At 40.2% G+C, this 20,682-nt stretch overlaps 1 long non-coding RNA gene across 2 annotated transcripts; it reads left to right on the top strand.

Moving 5' to 3' along the window:
• Positions 1–4,014: 4,014 nt before the first annotated feature.
• LOC148643334 (uncharacterized) lies at positions 4,015–19,840 on the top strand. 2 transcript variants are annotated; one of them, XR_015929109.1, is made up of 4 exons: positions 4,015–4,130; positions 4,312–4,710; positions 13,458–14,643; positions 14,744–19,840. It is a non-coding gene; the product is annotated as an uncharacterized LOC148643334 (long non-coding RNA). The 2 variants fall into 2 exon arrangements; XR_015929110.1 differs by having other exon boundaries at positions 13,458–19,176; positions 19,759–19,840.
• The last annotated feature ends 842 nt before the right edge of the window (positions 19,841–20,682 follow it).

Raw genomic sequence — 20,682 nt, 5'->3', positions numbered from 1 at the left:
TAAATGAACTTAGTTATAACTTCTACATTAGATACTCAAACAAGTACATAACTCTTAGGAATTAAATTGATATCAACTGGTTGGGATAACAATTGAATTCTCGAGCTGTAATGCATTGAAGTTGAATACTCATCCAATCTCTGGGGATTCAGATCTCCTGCGGGCACAAAGAAACAGTTGCAGGCTGTTGCTGTCCAATCCGCGCTCTCTGGCTCGGTGCCAGGCTGTGCTGTGCGGCTTGCGACGGTGTGTTGCTGATGCTCACTGGCCTGCTAGTTAAGTTTGTGCACAGGAGAAAAGATGACTGTGGGTCCCAGCAAGTCAGGAAGAGGACCGGTTCGTTCCTGATGAAGAGCTAGTTCTGAATAGCGATTCAGCTGTCCACAGTTCCGACCTGTTCACGAGGCCTGCTGCTGGTTACTCTCTGGCAACCTCCACTCTAGACTCTTAGAACAAAGGAAAGTTCTGGCACTCAGACACACTGGCCGTTCCGTGGTTGTCCGGGCTGAGTCTCAGGATGGTCAGGAGGCGCGCTGCGAGGATGTCCTGCCCTTGGGAGCCTTCTGCTCCTGGGCCGTCCTGCCCTGGAATTCTCCTTTGAATTCCCTTTAGAACAGTCCACAGAATCCTCTCCAGAATCCCTTCTGAATCTGAATCTCTGTGTTGCCTGTTTTTACCTGGAGGAACTTCAGCTCATTGATTGGCTGAAAGTTCCATAGGCATCAGAGTCCCATGTGGGTTACTCGGCCCTACCAGTCCCTGATTGGTTGATCAAGGTGAGATATGAGTCACTTACTCCTGACACTTAGGAATGCAATCCAGATGTCCAACACGCACTCCCTAGACAGATAGGCGCCAATGGATGACCATTGATCATGATACCCAGGCTTAGCTAAGTGCATCCCCCTTTGGGAGCTGGTTTCTTATCACAAGAAAACATCTTAAATCAGCTTGCATGAATTCTTTCTCTGTGGCTGCACCACAGAGATGAACAGAGAAATTAGGCCTAATTTGGGAAAGCTCAGAAACACTTAATTCTGCCTTATTAATAAGCCTCACCGCTACAGTGGCATCTTGGGAATAAATAGTATTAGATTAATAGGACATTTGGGTACCTGCCTGGAAAGGAAAGGACTGAGAGGTGCTCCAGTGAACAAGGTACTGTAGACTGTGCTGGCCAATCCAGCACTGTTGCAATCTTTTCAGGGTCCATTTCAAGGTTTGATGAGGAGATTATGTGCCCCAGGAAGGCCACCTCAGTTTTTTCCAACTTCACTTACACCCAATGTCTCGGATCCAGATGAGATTGTAGGCCACCCTCAGGTTCATTTTAGTGAAAAGTTTAGCTTTACTGATCTTTTCTAAGAACGATGGAATAAGAGGCACTGTGTACCATTGTCCCATGTAGTCAATGCTGGAGCTTAGAGACCGGGTCTCAGAATAAGCAGTCAAATATAGCAATAAATACTTCAGGGTCATCCACAGCCTCATCTATTGGATTTGCAATTCTGATCATCTTGGGCCCCTCATTCAGAACCCACAGATTGTTGTATAAGGAATGTTTTAAGTGGTGATTAAATGCTGTATATGAGCAAAGAGACAAATACCTGTTGTATTGTATTTATAGATAATCTATGTGACAATTCCACAGTGCAAGGCATACTATTCTCTCTTGTATGAAACTGTTCATGAAGGATAAAAATCTTAATTTTAAACATATACTGGTCCTAAACTGGACCTAAAATATGCGTTTGTCTAACTGGCAATTATTGGTTTAAACACAATTTCTTTAAGTATTAAGTGTGCAGAAGAATACACTAATGAGAAATAACTGTCTTAATTACACACAGATCCTTATATTCTGTTACTCTTCCTGCCTACAGTTAGCACCTTTTCAGATCCTCCTCCAACACCAGTCAGTTTAAGGGTAGACAGAAAGCACATTCCTGGTCACAACAACTGCTTTCTGACAAACGTTTTCTTACTCAAGTAGAAAATGGACTTCATTCGTTTGGCCTAGTTGGTTATTCTCCCTCTACAGTCACCCTCTAAATAATGCATATGCATTATTATTTTGCTTTATTTGAATAGATGAATAGGTTCTCTTATTTTCATATCTGTTTTAGAGATGTTCTGAGTAGGATCTCTTAATGGTGAGATTACAGCCTGGAGCCTGCAGAAAACAAATTGTTGTCTTTTTGGTGCCATCAGGGAAAAGACACTCCCAGATACCTAGCTGCTCTCTAGGATTCCTGTCTCCTGAGGTGACTCTGCCCCAGTTAGTCAGCCTCCCTATCCTCTACGTCCTGCGAAGTCAACGGAACTCCTGCTTATTATTTCTAGTCTCAACATTGAAAGGGCTTGCAGAGACACAGAGCATAAAAAACGTTCATTTTGTCTTTGTTTTATGTAAATCAAGTTTTTCACAACATTGAATACTGGCACAGAACTTTACCCTCCCTTATTAGTCTGAAAGCACTCACCAGGCTTTACCACAGTTGGAGGAATATTCTCTATTAGTCACCATTTTCCAAGAGTATTTTTTTGCCTGTGAAGCAGATACTGGATGTGTGGTTTTGTTCTGAGGGGTAAAAAACCAATCCAAAAAAATGTCCTTATGCCTAAAGGCACCATACAGTACATGCTGCATGGGGGGTTCAAAAGTCAAGTGGTTCAGAAATGGTAGCAGGAAAGTAATTTGATTTATTTTCAGTCTATTCTTCATGAGTCTGATGCTGCAGTGTTATAGGCTGTCAGCTGCAGTTCTCTCTGTATACAGTATGGTGCTCCGCTCAATAGGGCCGTGACCAGGCAGCACAAAGTATGTGGCACAGCAGCCCTCTGCAGGAGCAGTCAGCAAAGCTGAAGATTGCAAGTGAAGTGACAAAACAGCCTTGTTGGAGTAGTGGTGAGAACATGAAAACTATGAGAAGGAGAAAGACTCCTGAGCCATATATAAATTTTAGCTAGCCAGGAACATACATCTATTCTCAATTTTCCCTTAAACCTGGGTGAAAAACATGTGATTAAACTGCTGTACAATTTGTATTTAATAAATGCTAGTAAAACAAATCTTGAACTAAAGGTTTGTACAAAGTGGAAAACTTCACATTTAAAAAAAGGTTTCCAGATACATCCCAAAATATTTTACTACTGTATGGTGAGGTACCATTGACAGAATTGGGGAAAGTATTTTAAAATTTTGATGCATTACAGCCACAAGAGGAATAAAAGTCACATTTAAAAACTGAAATCTAGCTGAGGAAAAATAATTCTGAGAAGTAATCAATAACAGTGAGTTGTGACTAATTTTGACGTAAAATAAAGATTTATCCTAAAAGCAAATTCTTTTACTCATAACCTATAAGTCACAACCCTGGTTGAAGCAGTGATGGGTAAAAAATGGATGGATAAACTACAAGCAACTATAGCAGCAACTATAATGTAACAACAGTAACTTCTTACTGCGATTCAGCAGCTCTACAATTTTATCTGTTTAATTAGTTAATTATTAACATTTTGTCTTAGTCATTCCACATGGATTTCCTGGCAACTGTAATGTTCTCTACAGAGGTACTGTTCTTTTTACCTTGATCCTAAAATTCCCCGAAGAAGCTAGCCAAGTGAAATCATAAAGTCCATGTCACTTGATCTTAATATAGTGATATACATTATATTTTTAAAATCTGCAACATTTACAAAGCAAAATAATAAAGCATAATAATGTATTAAAAAATGCTCATTAATTTCCATTCCAAGGACAGAGCAACCCTTAATATAATGTAATGCAAGACCAGTTGTTTTAAAAAATGAGGAGTAACAAGTCAGTGATATTGTTTAATTAGTGAGCAGTGGTAGATTGTGAGTATAACTATCCCACTATACCAGGCTACAGCTGTGAACACAGCTCAGAGTTTTTCTAATTGTCTGTGACAGGATTTGTATACAGGAAAGTGCTTTGCATACCTGTGCTGCCTCACTGCTCTAAACAGAAGCAGTAATCACTGCTCTGTTGCATTGCTCAGGAGGATTTAAAGCTGACAGTCCTTCCCTGCTACAGTCACTGAGACACACAGATGACATGGCTTCACTGGGGATGATCTTCTGCACGCTAGTGCTCTTTGCTCAAAGTAAGAGGTCTTGTTACTCCTTGATTAGAGCTGGTCACTATGGATTCTGATATATGTGTACAGACATTTTAAAAAATATAGTGAACCTAATGTTTCTGTGTGTGTTCTTGATGCTAGCAGACAGGCTGGGAGATTCCTGTTTTCACCCTGATTTCTCTCACTTTGGTCATTTTTTCTCTAGAGTCAAGAGGTGACATTGTGGTCACTCAGTCTCCAACATTTCTGTCTGCTCCACTGGGAGGCACAGTGAAAATCAACTGTAAATCTGTGACAGCGATAGATGATGACATGGCCTGGTACCACCAAAGACCTGGACAAGAACCTAAACTTCTGATTTATGAAGGTCCCAAACGCTTCACTGGAGTTCCTGACAGGTTCTCAGCATCTGGATATGACTTTGATTTCAATTTAACAATCAGCAACATCCAGGCAGAAGATGCAGGAGATTACTATTGTCAACAGCATGAAGCAAGACCTCTCACACAGTGAAACACAGCTGTACAAAAACCTCCCTAGCTGTACAAAAGCTGCTCTGGCTCAGAAATCAAACCTCAGAAACTATCCTGTGAACAGACAACCAGTAAGTATGTTTAAATAACTTTAAAATAAAGAAGCAAAATTTAAAATCCGTTTCCAGCACGTTATTGGCATTGCCTGTTTTACTCAATGTTGCTATTTACAGTATATTGATGTACTGTAACACTGTACTGTGTATATTACATTTACATTTCCCAATACATTTATATTTCTACAATACGTTTTGTTTTTGCTAAGATTGCAGTTTTTCTCCCCATTTTTTTTGTTTTGCTGGAATGTGCTGTAAATATCACTGTAAAGCTATGATGTGCTTATTCCTAGCTTGTCCTTGTGAAATTCACCCAGAACTTTTGAAAGGGATAACAGAATATAACATACAGTGCCTTGCGAAAGTATTCGGCCCCCTTGAACTTTTCAACCTTTTGCCACATTTCAGGCTTCAAACATAAAGATATAAATTTTTTATTTTATGTGAAGAATCACCAACAAGTGGGACACAATTGTGAAGTGGAACGAAATCTATTGGATTTTTGAAACTTTTTTAACTAATAAAAAAATGAAAAGTGGGGCGTGCAAAATTATTCGGCCCCCTTGCGTTAATACTTTGTAGAGCCACCTTTTGCTGCGATTACAGCTGCAAGTCGCTTGGGGTATGTCTCTATCAGTTTTGCACATCGAGAGACTGAAATTCTTGCCCATTCTTCCTTGCAAAACAGCTCGAGCTCAGTGAGGTTGGATGGAGAGCGTTTGTGAACAGCAGTTTTCAGCTCTTTCCACAGATTCTCGATTGGATTCAGGTCTGGACTTTGACTTGGCCATTCAAACACCTGGATACGTTTATTTGTGAACCATTCCTTTGTAGATTTTGCTGTATGTTTGGGATCATTGTCTTGTTGGAAGATAAATCTCCGTCCCAGTTTCAGGTCTTTTGCAGACTCCAACAGGTTTTCATCCAGAATGGTCCTGTATTTGGCTGCATCCATCTTCCCCTCAATTTTAACCATCTTCCCTGTCCCTGCTGAAGAAAAGCAGGCCCAAACCATGATGCTGCCACCACCATGTTTGACAGTGGGGATGGTGTGTTGAGGGTGATGAGCTGTGTTGCTTTTACGCCAAACATATCGTTTTGCATTGTGGCCAAAAAGTTCGATTTTGGTTTCATCTGACCAGAGCACCTTCTTCCACATGTTTGGGGTGTCTCCCAGGTGGCTTGTGGCAAACTTTAGACGAGACTTTTTATGGATATCTTTGAGAAATGGCTTTCTTCTTGCCACTCTTCCATAAAGGCCAGATTTGTGCAGTGTAAGACTTATTGTTGTCCTATGGACAGACTCTCCCACCTCAGCTGTAGTTCTCTGCAGTTCATCCAGAGTGATCATGGGCCTCTTGGCTGCATCTCTGATCAGTCTTCTCCTTGTCTGAGCTGAAAGTTTAGAGGGACGGCCAGGTCTTGGTAGATTTGCAGTGGTCTGATACTCCTTCCATTTCAAGATGATCGCTTGCACAGTGCTCCTTGGGATGTTTGAAGCTTGGGAAATCTTTTTGTATCCAAATCCAGCTTTAAACTTCTCCACAACAGTATTACGGACCTGCCTGGTGTGTTCCTTGGTCTTCATGATGCTCTCTGCGCTTTCAACAGAACCTTGAGACTATCACAGAGCAGGTGCATTTATACAGAGACTTGATTACACACAGGTGGATTCTATTTATCACCATCAGTCATTTAGGACAACATTGGATCATTCAGAGATCCTCGCTGAACTTCTGGAGTGAGTTTGCTGCACTGAAAGTAAAGGGGCCGAATAATTTTGCACGCCCCACTTTTCATTTTTTTATTAGTTAAAAAAGTTTCAAAAATCCAATAGATTTCGTTCCACTTCACAATTGTGTCCCACTTGTTGGTGATTCTTCACATAAAATAAAAAATTTATATCTTTATGTTTGAAGCCTGAAATGTGGCAAAAGGTTGAAAAGTTCAAGGGGGCCGAATACTTTCGCAAGGCACTGTAATTGAAAAAGTGGAGGAAAAATATACTTTGCAGAGTCATTATACATGACTAAAGTTATGAAAATACTAAATAAGATTTAATCTTAGTACTGAGCCTTGTTTTAAAAATACAATTTGCATGTTGTTCATCTTTAATGCATTTATCAAGCATTAATAAATAATGCATTTATTAATTATAATGTAGGGTGACTCCAAGGTTACAGATGATTTTGGATAAAAATTGAATTTACTAAGCCTTATATTTTTTTGCTCTTTCAGTAGATTTTAAATTGTTTAAGTGCAATTTAACACCCCATTAAGCATCAAGGAATCACATGTACAGAATGGATGGATCCAAAAAAATCTCATGAATAAAGGGCAATGTGTGCCCTTTAAATGCAGTTCTGGAAGACACATACATTTTTTCAAGTCTCAGTTTCTAAAGGTTTTAAAAGGTCTAAAAGGTTTATTCCATGCAGAAGAGAGAAGAAAAGAAACACAACATTTTGGCTGTGGAGCCTTCTTCAGGCCACACCTGAAGCATGGAATCAGCATGGAATAAACCTTTATTTGTTCCTTTGCAGCCTATGGATGGTGACGCATCAACTTACTTGAACTACTTTTGAAAATGTATCTTTATTATAAAAAAGTTGGTGATGATGAACTACTGAAAACCACCTTAACCAAAATTAAATACATTGCAATATATCCTCAGCTTCACATAATCCCTCCTCTGTCCCTTTAAGAAGGCGTAGACCTCGCCTAGACACTTAACTTATCACCTTACCTGTTCAGCACCACACCTCCGGCTTCTTCCTATTTTTGTAATTTCTGGCACTTCTCTCACTGTTCAGTATTGTTTTTTTTCCTTCTTAGAGCTTTCATTGTTTAGTACTTCATTTTCCTGACTGCGGCCTTTTGGTTTCGGCGTTTGTTTTTCTCTATGACTACGTCATACGTCTTTTACTCTAACATTAATCTATTTTTCGATACTCCGCCCAGGATCTCCTTTACTTTATCATATGCGCTCTTAACAGAGCGTAACATAATACTGAGCCGTAAGTATATAAGCAGAGTTAGACTCAATGCATGGACTTCTTCATCAATGGTCTCAAGCCGTCATGCAACTACTGTACACGCATTGGCTTTTATAAACGGGGTGGTCTTCACCTTAACCAGAGGGGATCATTAATTCTATCCCAAAATATAGCAGAGAAGCTGCCTGCTTGACTAGTAAGAGTACCACCCAGGCCTCAGCCATGTGATCTTAAATCGCGTACTGTGTACTCCCACCTCTAGTTCACCTCCTGTTCCAACCCAGGTTCTCTACCACACGGCATCCCATCAATCACATAACTATCCAGAATATGAGTGTGAATAGACAGTATTGCAACTATCACTAGACCTAGATTATAATTCAGGCGTTCCTTTAGGGGTTTTTGTGTTGACAATTTAATCTCCATTCCACTGGTAAACCTTAATCAGAAAAAACAGGAAACTACCATAAAATGCTCACTGTTAAGGTGCTTGACACCAACTCTGACCATTGCCTAGTAACAGAAACCTGGGTTAGACCCACTGACACTATTCCTTTAGTTGAAGCCTCACCTAATGGCTATACTTTTTTACAGCAAGCTTGTTGCTCAGGGCATGGAGGTGACCTAGCAGCCATCTTCAGTGAGTTTGTAAGAATTTAATTAAAAACTATTAATAACTTTCACCCATTTTAAGCAATGCCTCTTAAAATGACACCCAAATCATCTACATACATTATTTTAGTGTACAGACCCCCAGGACCATATGCATTGTTTCTTGCTGAATTTGGTGAACTGCTCTCTGATTTAGTTATTAATTTAGACAAAGTTGTGATATTAGATTGCCAGCAGCCATATCACCCTGCAACTCACAACTAGCAACCCACTGAAGCTAAGCAGGTGTGAGCCTGGTCAGTACCTGGATGGGAGACCTCCTGGGAAAAACTAAGGTTGCTGCTGGAAGAGGCGTTAGTGGGGCCAGCAGGGGGCGCTCACCCTGCTGCTCATGTGGGTCCTAATGCCCCAGTGTAGTGACGGGGACACTATACTGTAAACAGGCGCCGTCCTTCGGATGAGACGTAAAACCGAGGTCCTGACTCTCTGTGGTCATTAAAAATCCCAGGGTGTTTCTCGAAAAGAGTAGGGGTGTAACCCCGGCATCCTGGCCAAATTTCCCCATTGGCTGTTATCAATCATGGCCTCCTAACAATCCCCCTCTGTGAATTGGCTTCATTACTCTGCTCTCCTCCCCACTGATATCTGATGTGTGGTGAGCGTTCTGGCGCACTATGGCTGCCGTCGCATCATCCAGGTGGATGCTGCACATTGGTGGTGGTGGTGGAGGGGAGTCCCCATTACCTGTAAAGCGCTTTGAGTGGAGTGTCCAGAAAAAGCGCTATATAAGTGTAAGCAATTATTATTATTATTATTAGATTACTTTAACATACATATGGACATACAGACAGACACTTTCAGTAAAATTTTCTTGTCTCTCCTTGACTCTGTAGGTTGTAGTCGACATATAACAGGACCAGCACACATATGCGAGCATACATTAGACTTAATTATCACTCATAGAGCTGATATTCATCATGTACTGGTCCATCCCATCAATAACTCTTTTTCTGACCACTCTTTAATTACTTTTGAGATTCAACTGCCCTTGATAGCTGCCAAGGAGAAGACGATTACAACATGACACATCAATGGGGGTACTTCATTAAATTTCATGAACACGATGAACAATGCTAGCTTTATCTCCAGTAATAATGTTCATGAAATCACACTTAACTATAATACAGTGGTCAGACAGGCCCTTGATGAAACTGCCCCATTAAAGACTAAGGTAGTCAAAACCACTAGACACTCTCTATGGTTAAATTATCACACATGATCCCTTAAACACGAGTGCTGCAAATGAGAGCGCAAATGGAGGTCTACTGGTCTACAAGTATTAAAGTCAGCATGGACTGATAGCCTGAAACAATGTAAGAAAGCCCTATGAAGAGCTCGTTCAGCTTGCTACTCTGAACTTAAAGAAAGCAATACAAATAACCCTCACTGCCTATTTAAGACAATAGCCAATCTTACAAATAAGACCAATTCTATAGCACCATCTAACTTTAGTAGTGATGATTTCATTAACTTCTTTAACAATAAAATTAACACCATCAGACTTCAAACACAATCAAATAAGTCTGGTACAGAAACAATATGAGCACCTCTTTAGTGTTTTTCAATTAGTTCATGAAAGGGAACTCAAGAAATTAATTATTAGGACTAAGTCAACCATCTGTCCGCTAGATTCCATTCCTACTCAGCTAGTCAAAGATTCCCTCGAAGTACTGGCAGGACCTATAATTATTATGATGAAAACGTCCCTTGCATCAGGCGTTGTACCTGATCAATTTAAGGTAGCGGTTGTTAGACCGCTCCTTAAGAAGCCAAATGTGGATCCACTAGTTCTTAACAACTACAGGCCTGTCTCAAACGTCCCATTTCTATCTAAAATTCTTGAGAGAATAGTTGTGGCCCAACTTCAATCGTATTTGGACTCAAATAATATACTTGAGAAATTCCAGTCTGGTTTCCGCCCAGGCCACAGCACTGAAACTGCATTAACAAGAGTCTAAAAAATGATTTTCTGTTAGCTATTGATGTGGAGAATGCAACAGTGCTTGTGCTTCTAGATCTTAGTGATGTCTTTGACACAGTTGAACACTCTGTTTTGTTACACAAGCTTGGGTTTGAGGTTGGCTTATGTGGAACCGTACTTAAGTGGTTAACTTCATATTTAACTAATCTTTTTCGTTATGTTCAAATATCTAATAATTGTACTGCTTTGTCAATGTCACCAGTTCAATTTGGGGTACCACAGGGATCAGTGCCAGGACCAATATTGCTATTTCTCTCTCTCTACATACTGCCACTAGGTAGGATAATATGAAAACATATTGACATGAATTTTTCAATTCAAGAGCTTCCATACAATGGATGAGCTGGCTAAAGCAAACGACCTGAATGACTTTTGAGGTTTGAGACACGGGACTTCTCTGGTGCATGTGACAGTATGTTAGATACATTTACAGCTGACAGTAGTGCTGGTAGGCTTGTAATAAGTCTGCAGATGACCACACAATCTTTCAGACACATATCTGCAAAAAAGGCAACAGGCACTAATGGCATCACTGCCTCTCTTTTAAAAAACTGTGCAGAGAAATTAACACCAGCATGGTGTCCTATCTTTCAGAAGTCAGTTGACTCTCACTCTGCTCCAGTGCTGTGGAAAAAAGAAATCATCGTGCCAATACCCAAAAAGCCCTGTCCCTCAGATAACAATGACTACAGGCCGGTAGCACTGATGTCTGTTGTGATTAAATGCTTTGAGAGGATTATGGTATCCGTGCTGTGCTCAGAAGTGAACACTGTACTGGATCCACATCAGTTTACATATAAACACTGGCGGGGTACCGATGATGCAATTAACAGCATCTTATTCTAAAACGCCTAGAGGACCCCAATGCCTATGCTCGGATGCTGTTTGTGAACTTCAGCTCTGCATTTAATTTGCTGCACCCCCATCTATTGATTAGTAAGCTGAAGCAAATGTCTGTTAACCATAACATTATAAAATGGTACCATTCATTTTTAACAAACTGCACACAGTATGTCAGGGTCAAGAAAACTCTTTCTGAGTCACAATCTACTAGCACAGGTGCCCCTCAGGGCTGGGTGAGCTCTCCAGTTCTGTTCATACTTTATACAAATGATTGTTCAAGCAGTAGTCAAAGCAACTTCATTTTCAAATTCTCAGATGATACAGCTTTTCTTGGCTTAATGCATAGAGGTAGCAGCTCATCTGTGTACATGTCAGAAATCCAAAAATGTGTGCAATGGTGTGACAACAACAGCCTAATTTTGAATGCTAATAAAACAAAAGAAATAGTTTTTGATCCCAGAACAGTTGGTGATCACTCACAGGTAGTAACTTATCACTCAGGTTGACTCATATAAATACTCAGGTGTACATATACAGTAGACTGTAACCTGTGCTGGTCTACTCATGTTGAGAGTGTTTGTGCCAAAGTTAAGCAGCACTTATATTTCCTGTTAAGACTAAGAGTGTTTGGGGTTTGACAGGAAGTAATGCTACTCTTCTACCGTGCTGTAATCGAGAGCATTATCAGCTATGGTATTTCAGTGTGGTTTGGTTATCTATCAGTTCATATTAAATCGTAAATTATCTGCCTCATCCAGACAGCTTTGAAAGTCATAGGAGTGAAACAGAACCTCTCCCTGTAGACAATCTGAAAAATCCCTAATCAAACAGGCAGGAAACATTATATCAAATCCTTCCCACATCCTCAACTCTGAATATAAACTTCTTCCTTCTGGCAAATGTTTTAGGGCTCCCAAATGTAACTCAAGCAGATACAAACATTCCTGTGTTCCACTCTCCATTAAAGCTGTCAACGCAAATGTCAAGGATAAACACAATTTTGACTCTTACAACCCACTTGAGTGCAATATGTTTTTGTGATGTGTTTTTAATGTTACGTTATGTGCTATACTGTACATGTGCAATAGAATGATGTGCAATATTTTCAAAAACTTTTTTGTAATAGTATAATGTGCAATATTTTTCTTATTTTTTGTAATATTAAAATGTGCAATGTTTTTCTTCTCTCTTTTTTTTTGCATTCTATTCTATTTAAATGTACAGGAGTGCTGGGTGTCCATAAAAAAATTCCCTCAAGGGACAATGAAATATTACTTATATTAATTTTCATTCATATGCTGATGACACTCAAATATAAATTTCTTTTACACCTAGTGACAATTCTTTTTATCACTTTATTATCACTTCAGTTAATTGCATTCATGACGTAAAGACTTGGATGTGTGAAAACTTTTTGTTACTTAACTCTGATTAAACTGAGGTTCTGTTGTTTGGAGGCAACAATACTGATAGGTCTACTATAACTTCAGCACTTAACTCAGAGAATTTAAACATTTGCCTCAAAGACTCAGCACGTAACCTAGGTGTCATATTAGACACAAGGCTCTCATTTAACTCTCATGTTAAAACAGTATCGAAAACATGCTTCCTACAGTTAAGAAATATTGCAAAACTAATGCAGTTTTTCTCCACTCAAGACACAGAGAAATTAATAAATGTTCTTGTATACAGCAGGTTAAACTACTGCAATGCCCTACTATCAAGGATCACCTATCACTCTTTCAACACCTTACAGCAAATTCAGAATGCAGCAACTAGAGTTGTTACAAGAGCAGAAAGTACGACCATATAACCCCCATACTTAGCTCTCTTCATAGGCTTCCTGTCAGGTACAAGGCAGACTTCAAAATTCTTTTACTTACTTTTACTCTCGGAGGTCTGGCACCTGTCTATCTAATGGAACTTATTAATGTACACCATCCAGGTCGCCTGCTTAGATCACAGAATGCAGGTCTTCTTATTTCATGCATTAATAAAAAAACAGATGGTGGTAAAGCCTTTAGTTACAGGGCCCCTAGCTTATGGAACAGTCTCCTACCCTGTATTTGCGATGCCGAGTCAATTTCAGTATTCAAATCCAGTCGAAAACCTATTAGTTCAGACTAGCTTACTCACACCTTACATCATAGCCTGGTGCAACTATGGCCGCTGGCGCTTCTGTACATGCCATTGTGTGTCTCCATGTTGGCCTACCAGGCAGATACATCTGTTCTGACCAAACTATCCTATTCTCCTCCTCACATGTCCAGATGGCGCCCGGGCTGGGCACTACCTGAGTTGGATGCTGCATCGCCGCCATAGATCCAAGAGGGACATCATGGATATAGCTATCGTGTAGGAAGATTTTGCTGGTCTACAGAGATCTGCATGGAGTACTGACATACAGAAGACATGGTGGATGGGTGGATTTATACCCCCATTCATTTATTTCTTTTTTAAAATTTTATAATGTTAGCATGTCCAAAGGGGTTGGGCAGCCAGCTGACCTTGGACCCCTAGAGTTTTTTTTGTCCTGACTCAGAGGTTTTTGGTTCCTCTCCTCTGTTGTCTTCTGGTCTTTTCTGTTCTGTATTCACAACATGTATGTTTACTTGCATTGTTAAGCGCCTTGGGGCAACCTTGTTGTGAAAGGTGCTATATGAAAATAAATTGAATTGAATTACGCCAATTATCAGGACAGTTGTGAGACTTACAATTGGCTTAAACCCCACAGTACCGTTCCACCCCTCCCGCTCCTCCACTGCCCTCCCCCCCATTCATATACCAAGCCCTTCCTCTCCACCTATTCCTCCTGTCACCCTGGAAAGATTTGATGGAGACTCATCTAAATGCCGTGGTTTTTGGCACAATGTACTTTGTTTTTTCAACTCCAATCGGACAGCCTTCAAGAAAGGGTTGCCTATATGGTTACTTTGCTCACCAGTTGAGCATTGGATTGGGCTACCTCCTTAATTGAGCAAGATACACTCATGGTTCATGACTTTGGCCTTTTTCAAGAATACCTTAGAACCGTCTTCAATCGACCTGATCCCAGCCTAGTTTCACATTCTAGCAGCAGAGACATCTTGGAATTGGGAAGCTCTTATTTTTCAATACCGACAAGGCTTATCAGAGGAATTAAAAGATCATTTAACTGTCTTGCCTCCTACTAGTAAAACCGCTGAGGAAGGAATCACTCAGATCATCAACTTGGATAACAGGTTTCGCGAAAGGCAACTGGAAATATCACGGTCATGGAATTTCACACCATCACAGACTTTTTCGGCTTCTTATGTGTCCCCTCAACAACCAATAGAAATAGCCTATTCTAGACTCACTCCAGAGTAGAAGACCAGACATCACTTGGAGGGTCGTTGCCTCTATTGCTGTCAAATTTCTGGGCTTACTGTCAAACCTCAGAGAAGGCAACATTCCCAGCCTACCTTACAATCAGGGGTGAGTATATCTCCATTCATTACCAATACTCCAACTACACTCTATCTTCTGGCCACTCTCTCCTGGAATTATAATCATCTGCCCCTCTCTGCCTTTATAGACTCTGGAGCATCCAGGAACTTCTTAGACTCATCCTTCGTCCTGGAATATCCCTCTACTCCCAGTTAATCCACCTCTCTGGGTCCAGACTATTGACGGCTCTTCCATTTCTTCAGGCCCAATTTCCTGGCAGACCACCTCACTCATTCTGCAGTATCTCAAAATATACAGTTTTTTTCTTCTGGAGTCCCCTTCACACCCCCTCCTTTTGGGGTACCCTTGGTTACATCAGCATGATTCCCAAATATCTTTGTCACGTAATGAACTATTATCTTGAGGTTGTAATTGTCTATCTCATTGCTGCCGTCTGCTTTTAAAGCTAGGCTTCACAGACCTCTCTAATCTGAAGTGTCTAGAGTTCCACATTATTAGTGTTCTTTTGGAAGCTTTCAATAAACAAAAATCCCTAACCCTACCCTCCCCTCATCGTCCTTATGACTGTCCTATTGACCTCCTTCCCAACACTCTTCCTCCAAAGGGGAAAATCTACCCACTGTCAAATACAGAATCACGTGCATTGGAAGAGTATAACCAGGAATCACTCCAAGCTGGCATTATTCGCCCTCTAGCTTGTTTTTTGTTAAAAAAAGGATGGAGATTACCGCGATCTTAATGAAATTACCATTAAGAATCGATACCCATTACCCTTAATTACTGCTGCTCTAGAATCTATACACGGCGCCACCATCTTCACTAAATTAGATTTACGTGAAGCATACAAGCTCATTTGTATCAGGTAGGGTGACAAATGGAAAACCGCCTTCATCACAACCCATGGACACAGCGAATATTTGGTTTGAATATCTGGCTAATGCTCCCGCAGTTTTTCAGAATTTTAAGAACAATGTTTTCCGTGATGTCATACAAAGATTTGTGTCAATTTCTTTAAATTATTATTTTAATTTTTTCCAACAGCTTTCAAGATCACTTCGTTCATGGCCAAGACGTCCTTTCCCGTCTTATCAAGAACAGATTAAATGTTAAACTTGAAAAATGTATTTTTCATGTATCAAGGATTCCCTTCCTAGGATATGTTCTTTCTCCTCAGAGAATCAAAAAGGATCCGAGCAAGATAATCGACTACGTCTTTTGGATTTCAGCTGCTGGTATATACTCCAATAACTTTAATCTATTTTCTCCACCCAGGATCCCCTTTATTCTGTAATACGCGCTCTTAACAGAGGAAGCCAGTGCAAGGACTCCAGAATAGGAGTAATGTGATCACTTGCTCTAGACCTGGTCAGGATTCTGACTGCCAAATTCTGGACATACTGGCGTATGTTCAATGTGGATTCAGCAAGTAGAGCATTTCAGTAGTCAATTCAGGAGAAGACAAATGTGTTGATTGGCTTTTCAGCAACAGTTTGCGATGATATAGGATGCAGTCTGGTGATATTTCTGAGGTGAAAGAATGATGTTTTGAAAATATGTTGCACATGTGGGTCGATTGTCAAGCCTGACTCAAATATCACACCAAAGTTTTTAAGTTTAGACTGAAGTTCAAGTACTGTAGCATCTGTAGTACAGTAGGGTTACAGCATTGGCTTTACAAAGTTGATTGGGGGTGTCAATAAGTACGACTTTAAACTTTGCCATCTTTACTGTAGCCAGAACCAAGTGCACACTTTTTTATATGCTACATGATGAACTCTATAGTCTGTATAACAGTATTCATTGTGCCTCATAAATTTTAATTCCAAAATTAAGGAACCCCAATTAGTCTACAATTATTACGATGTTAGCCATGGATATTGAGTATCTGGTTAATTCTGTATAACAGGCTTTTCTCAGTATCCCCACAGGTGTCATTCCAGGAATCCATCGATTATCTAAGTGCGTGAACCAATACAGGACTAGACTATTCTGGCATGCAATGGGCACATGGCAGGATACACCCTGGATTGGATGCTAGGACGTACACACTCATGCCAAGGCCAGTTTTTTCAAAGGTCAATTAACCTATCAATACAGTATGTTTTTGAACTGTGGGAGGAAACTAGAGTACCCAGAGAACATATTAACTCCATGAAGATAACATCCCAAGAACTGAATCCAGGGCTCCAGGGCTGTGAGGCAACAGTAATAGCTACTGTGTCATTGTGCCACCCTTCATTCCAGGACACTTTTAAACAAAACAACCAGCAGAAAACATATCAACTTAGAACACATACTGTATATTGCATTATACCAGCATACAGTAAAGTCGTGTCTATATAAAGAAACTCGGTACATGATATAACAACCATTTCTAATATAAAAGAAAAATAAAAGGGATAATACATACGCTGCTGTACAAAAGTTGTTGAAATTTTCCATGTTTCTACTCTTTCATTTCAGTTTTTCCTTTGTTATGTAGAAACTGAATGTGATCTGCCACTGAAAATGTAGCTATTTTGTTTTGACATCTATATTTTAAAGTACAAAAAGTAGACTTTTAATTTCATGGAATTGAAGAAGAAAAACAGTTATGGTAACAAATTAAGTTTGTAACGGACGTTCGGGAGAACCAAAAGAATTGACCACTCTGTGAGCTCACAAAGAAATCAGATGGATCTGGGCTTTGGAGTATAATAGCAAAGAGAGTAAATGGTTATCAAATCAAGACATTTCAGTGTTTTCTTTTAATTTCTTTAATTTACATGTCACGTGTCACTTTATAATTTATAGAAACATTTGTACAGATCAGTGGCAGAAAATACAATGTAAATGCATTCCTATTTGAGTTTGCAACATAAATGGTCATTCAAGAGAATAAGCTTGGTTTACTAAAGTACAATAAAAAAGCACTTGGAGTATGCTGGGAACCCTAGTGGTCCTAATGGGTTGGCTGGCCCAGCAGCCTCAGGGGCATGAAAACATAAACATGTCCAGTGTAGGGTGGTATGGTGGCTCTGTGGCTCAGGATCTGCACCTATGGCTGGAAGGCTGCCCATTCTTATCCCACGGCCGGCAGAGGAATCCTACTCTGTTGGGTCCCTGAGCAAGACCCTAAACCTCAACTGCTCCAGGGGCGGTGTACAATGGCTGACCCTGTGCTCTGACCACAAGCTTCTCTCCCTGTCTGTGTGTCTCATGGAGAGCAAGCTGGGGTATACAAAAAGACAAATTCCTAATACAAGAAATTGTATATGGCCAATAAAGTGATCTTATCTTATCTTACCTCTCTCTTATGTCCACTTCAAGCAGATTGCTGTTCTGCCTCCCCTTACTGTATGTGTTTCTATTGACACTGATGTATATGACCCACAAGATGGTGCTGTAGGGTAGCCTAAGAGTGGGCAAGATACAGGCTCTCCAAAGTTTTACTCTGTCATTACCATTATCTGTCAAATACAGTAGATATCAGATTTACAGTAAAAAGTTGCAAAATACTTTGCAGATAATGTAAAATGCTTACCTAAAGAGTCACTTTTGTAGCTACAACAGAGCTCATACAGTATTCTGTTAGAGAACATTAAATATCTTTATTAATTCAGATGAAATCATTGGATCAGTTTACTAGAAAATGGGCTAGTTGGGCTGAATGACAGCCTCTTTTTTTAAACGTTTCTTGTTTTATTCCTCAACTGGTGCTAACCTGTCCTCTGAATTTGACCACAGAATTGGAATAGTGTGCCAAGTATTCACTGAATTCACCTAGCTGGCTGGAGCTGGTGTGGTCATTGTGTTTCTGCAGCCTTTCCTAGAAATCCAGGCTGCATAATACCTAGCTGATCTGCCAAGCACACTGATCTTCAAATGCTTCACTGCTTACATTCGTGTAATTGAAGACAAACATTTCCACACTATCGCAAGTCCACTAAATGTTTCAGAACCCTTCAATATCATTCCCACCTAGAGAACAAGTATCATTGCTCACTGTAGAAACCAAAAATAAAAAAATGCCAGCCCTCAAATCTATCTCACTAATTTATTTCACTAACTCTGCTTGTAGAATGCTAGTGAATACCTGGCATGAGATAACTATGTGTGTTATTAGGGAACTATGAACTGGAAGGGTGCTTACAGAATAACTGATTACTGACAACAAGTAATAGGTAAAAGTAAAGGTTAATTCCATGTTGAAAAGTAAAAAAGAGAAACCTGCTGTCCAGCTTTCTTCATGCCTGAAGCAAACTGCCAAAGTGTTGTTTTTTCTTTCTCCTTTTCAGTGTAGAATTAATCGTTACCTATTTATTTGCAGTCAATGCTTGTAGATGCAGCTCCCTACTCAAACAGAAAATACTTACCCCAATCACCTTCAAACAGGGGTTGTCAATCCTGTGTTAAGTAATGTAGTGACTATGGGGTTCGTGCAGGAAATAACCAGGACAAGCTTTTGGGGAGCTTACGTTCTCTTTTTTCCAGACCTCCGTCCACCAGCAACCAGGCAACAGAGACCATAAAATCTGGCTCAAACAAGGGTTGAACACACAAGGACATCGATGGGAACAGGTACACAAGGTTAGGGTGCAAACAACTCTTAGGGAGAAACAGAGGTAAACAACAACACAATTATGTACTGTACATATCCCTTTTTAATCACTATTTGCACAGCCAGGGTCACCTAGCTGCCAGCCTGCGGACCCACAGTCCCCTGGCAGCGGTTCTCATGCTGCACTGTGGCACATGCATTTCCCGGGTGCGCATCCGCTAAGGCACCCAGCGAGGGCGCTACAGTTCTAATGTGCTAACGTACAGTACTAACCACGCTTATTATATAGTACATATACAGTATAGTAATAATGTACTGCTTTGATATCATATGTTCGGTAAATAGTAAATAGATCATCAAAACATTTGAGATTTCTTGAAGGTGGGTGAAGTGTGAGTGATGCAGGCCTGCAGAGTTTAAAATCCCCTTTCAGTGTGTCAAGCCAATGCTCTCTAAAGTGAAAATCAGGCTGGAGTGAGGCTCCCAGTTCAGGGAAGAGGTTAACACTGAAGCAAAGCTGTGAAGTGATGTTTCCTTCAGTTTATTCGTTTTTGATGGTTCTCTTTTGTTATTTTGTTGTTTTGTTGTTTCCTCCCTGACAGGAGTACAAGAGTATGAAAAAATGCCCTAACCTGACAGGTCAAAATGAGTGAATTGTTTAGGTTTGAAACGAAAGAAGAAAAAGTGGGGACCTGATTCAAATTTCAAAATCCTCAAGAACACTGAGAAAGTCAATGGAGTTTCTTCAGACTTGTGAAGTGTCAAGTGAACCATGAACTTCAAGACAGTGGAAACTATCAGTCACATACCTGAATGAAGATTGGACACAAAACGGGACTTTCTTAATAAGAAACACAATGACTCATTTGAGCTCGGCTTTTCTGGTTTTAAAACAAATTGATACGTTCAGTACCCACAACATTTCCACACGGCTCCCTAACTCTATAACATAGGACTAATTTAAACAAATAACAGTGACTGTAATGAGTGTACTAAAGGAACATTATGCCTGTGCTAAACTGGCAAAATCATTTGATTTGATCTTTACATTGGCATTAAAGAATAACAAACATTACTTTAACAAAACTCTTATTCTCAGTTTTACACATCAGCTTCTTTCATTAAGAATCAACTTCATAAAGCCACACATCTCAGGGAATTCAGGAATTGTAGGATCACATGAACCCTATTTTGAGTCAAAGTTGAAAGTCAGCCTGGCAAAATGTCTCCACCCTGAGTAAGAGGGCACTGGCAGGTCTTCCTGGGAGGACATTCCTGTAGAGAAGCTGTCATGCCCAGGGCAGCACTTTACCCTGACCGCTGCTTTCATTATACAGATGCAGCCATTCAAAATGCGCGGGCGATACCGCATTATTTTCCGGTACGCTGTACGCAGTCTACCGCAAGCTACCGGTAAATACCGCGAGTTACTGGTAAATACCGCTAGTTACCGTAAATTCTCCTATAATACGACAAGCAAAATAATAGTATCCGGAATTTCTGCAAGGTGGAGCTAATAAAGCTCA

The sequence above is a fragment of the Lepisosteus platostomus genome, chromosome 22 (genome assembly GCF_059453375.1).
Source record: "Lepisosteus platostomus isolate fLepPlt1 chromosome 22, fLepPlt1.hap1, whole genome shotgun sequence".
NCBI lineage: Eukaryota > Metazoa > Chordata > Actinopteri > Semionotiformes > Lepisosteidae > Lepisosteus > Lepisosteus platostomus.
Note: the sequence above shows the minus strand (reverse complement) of the source record. Positions and strands in the feature narration are given on the sequence as shown.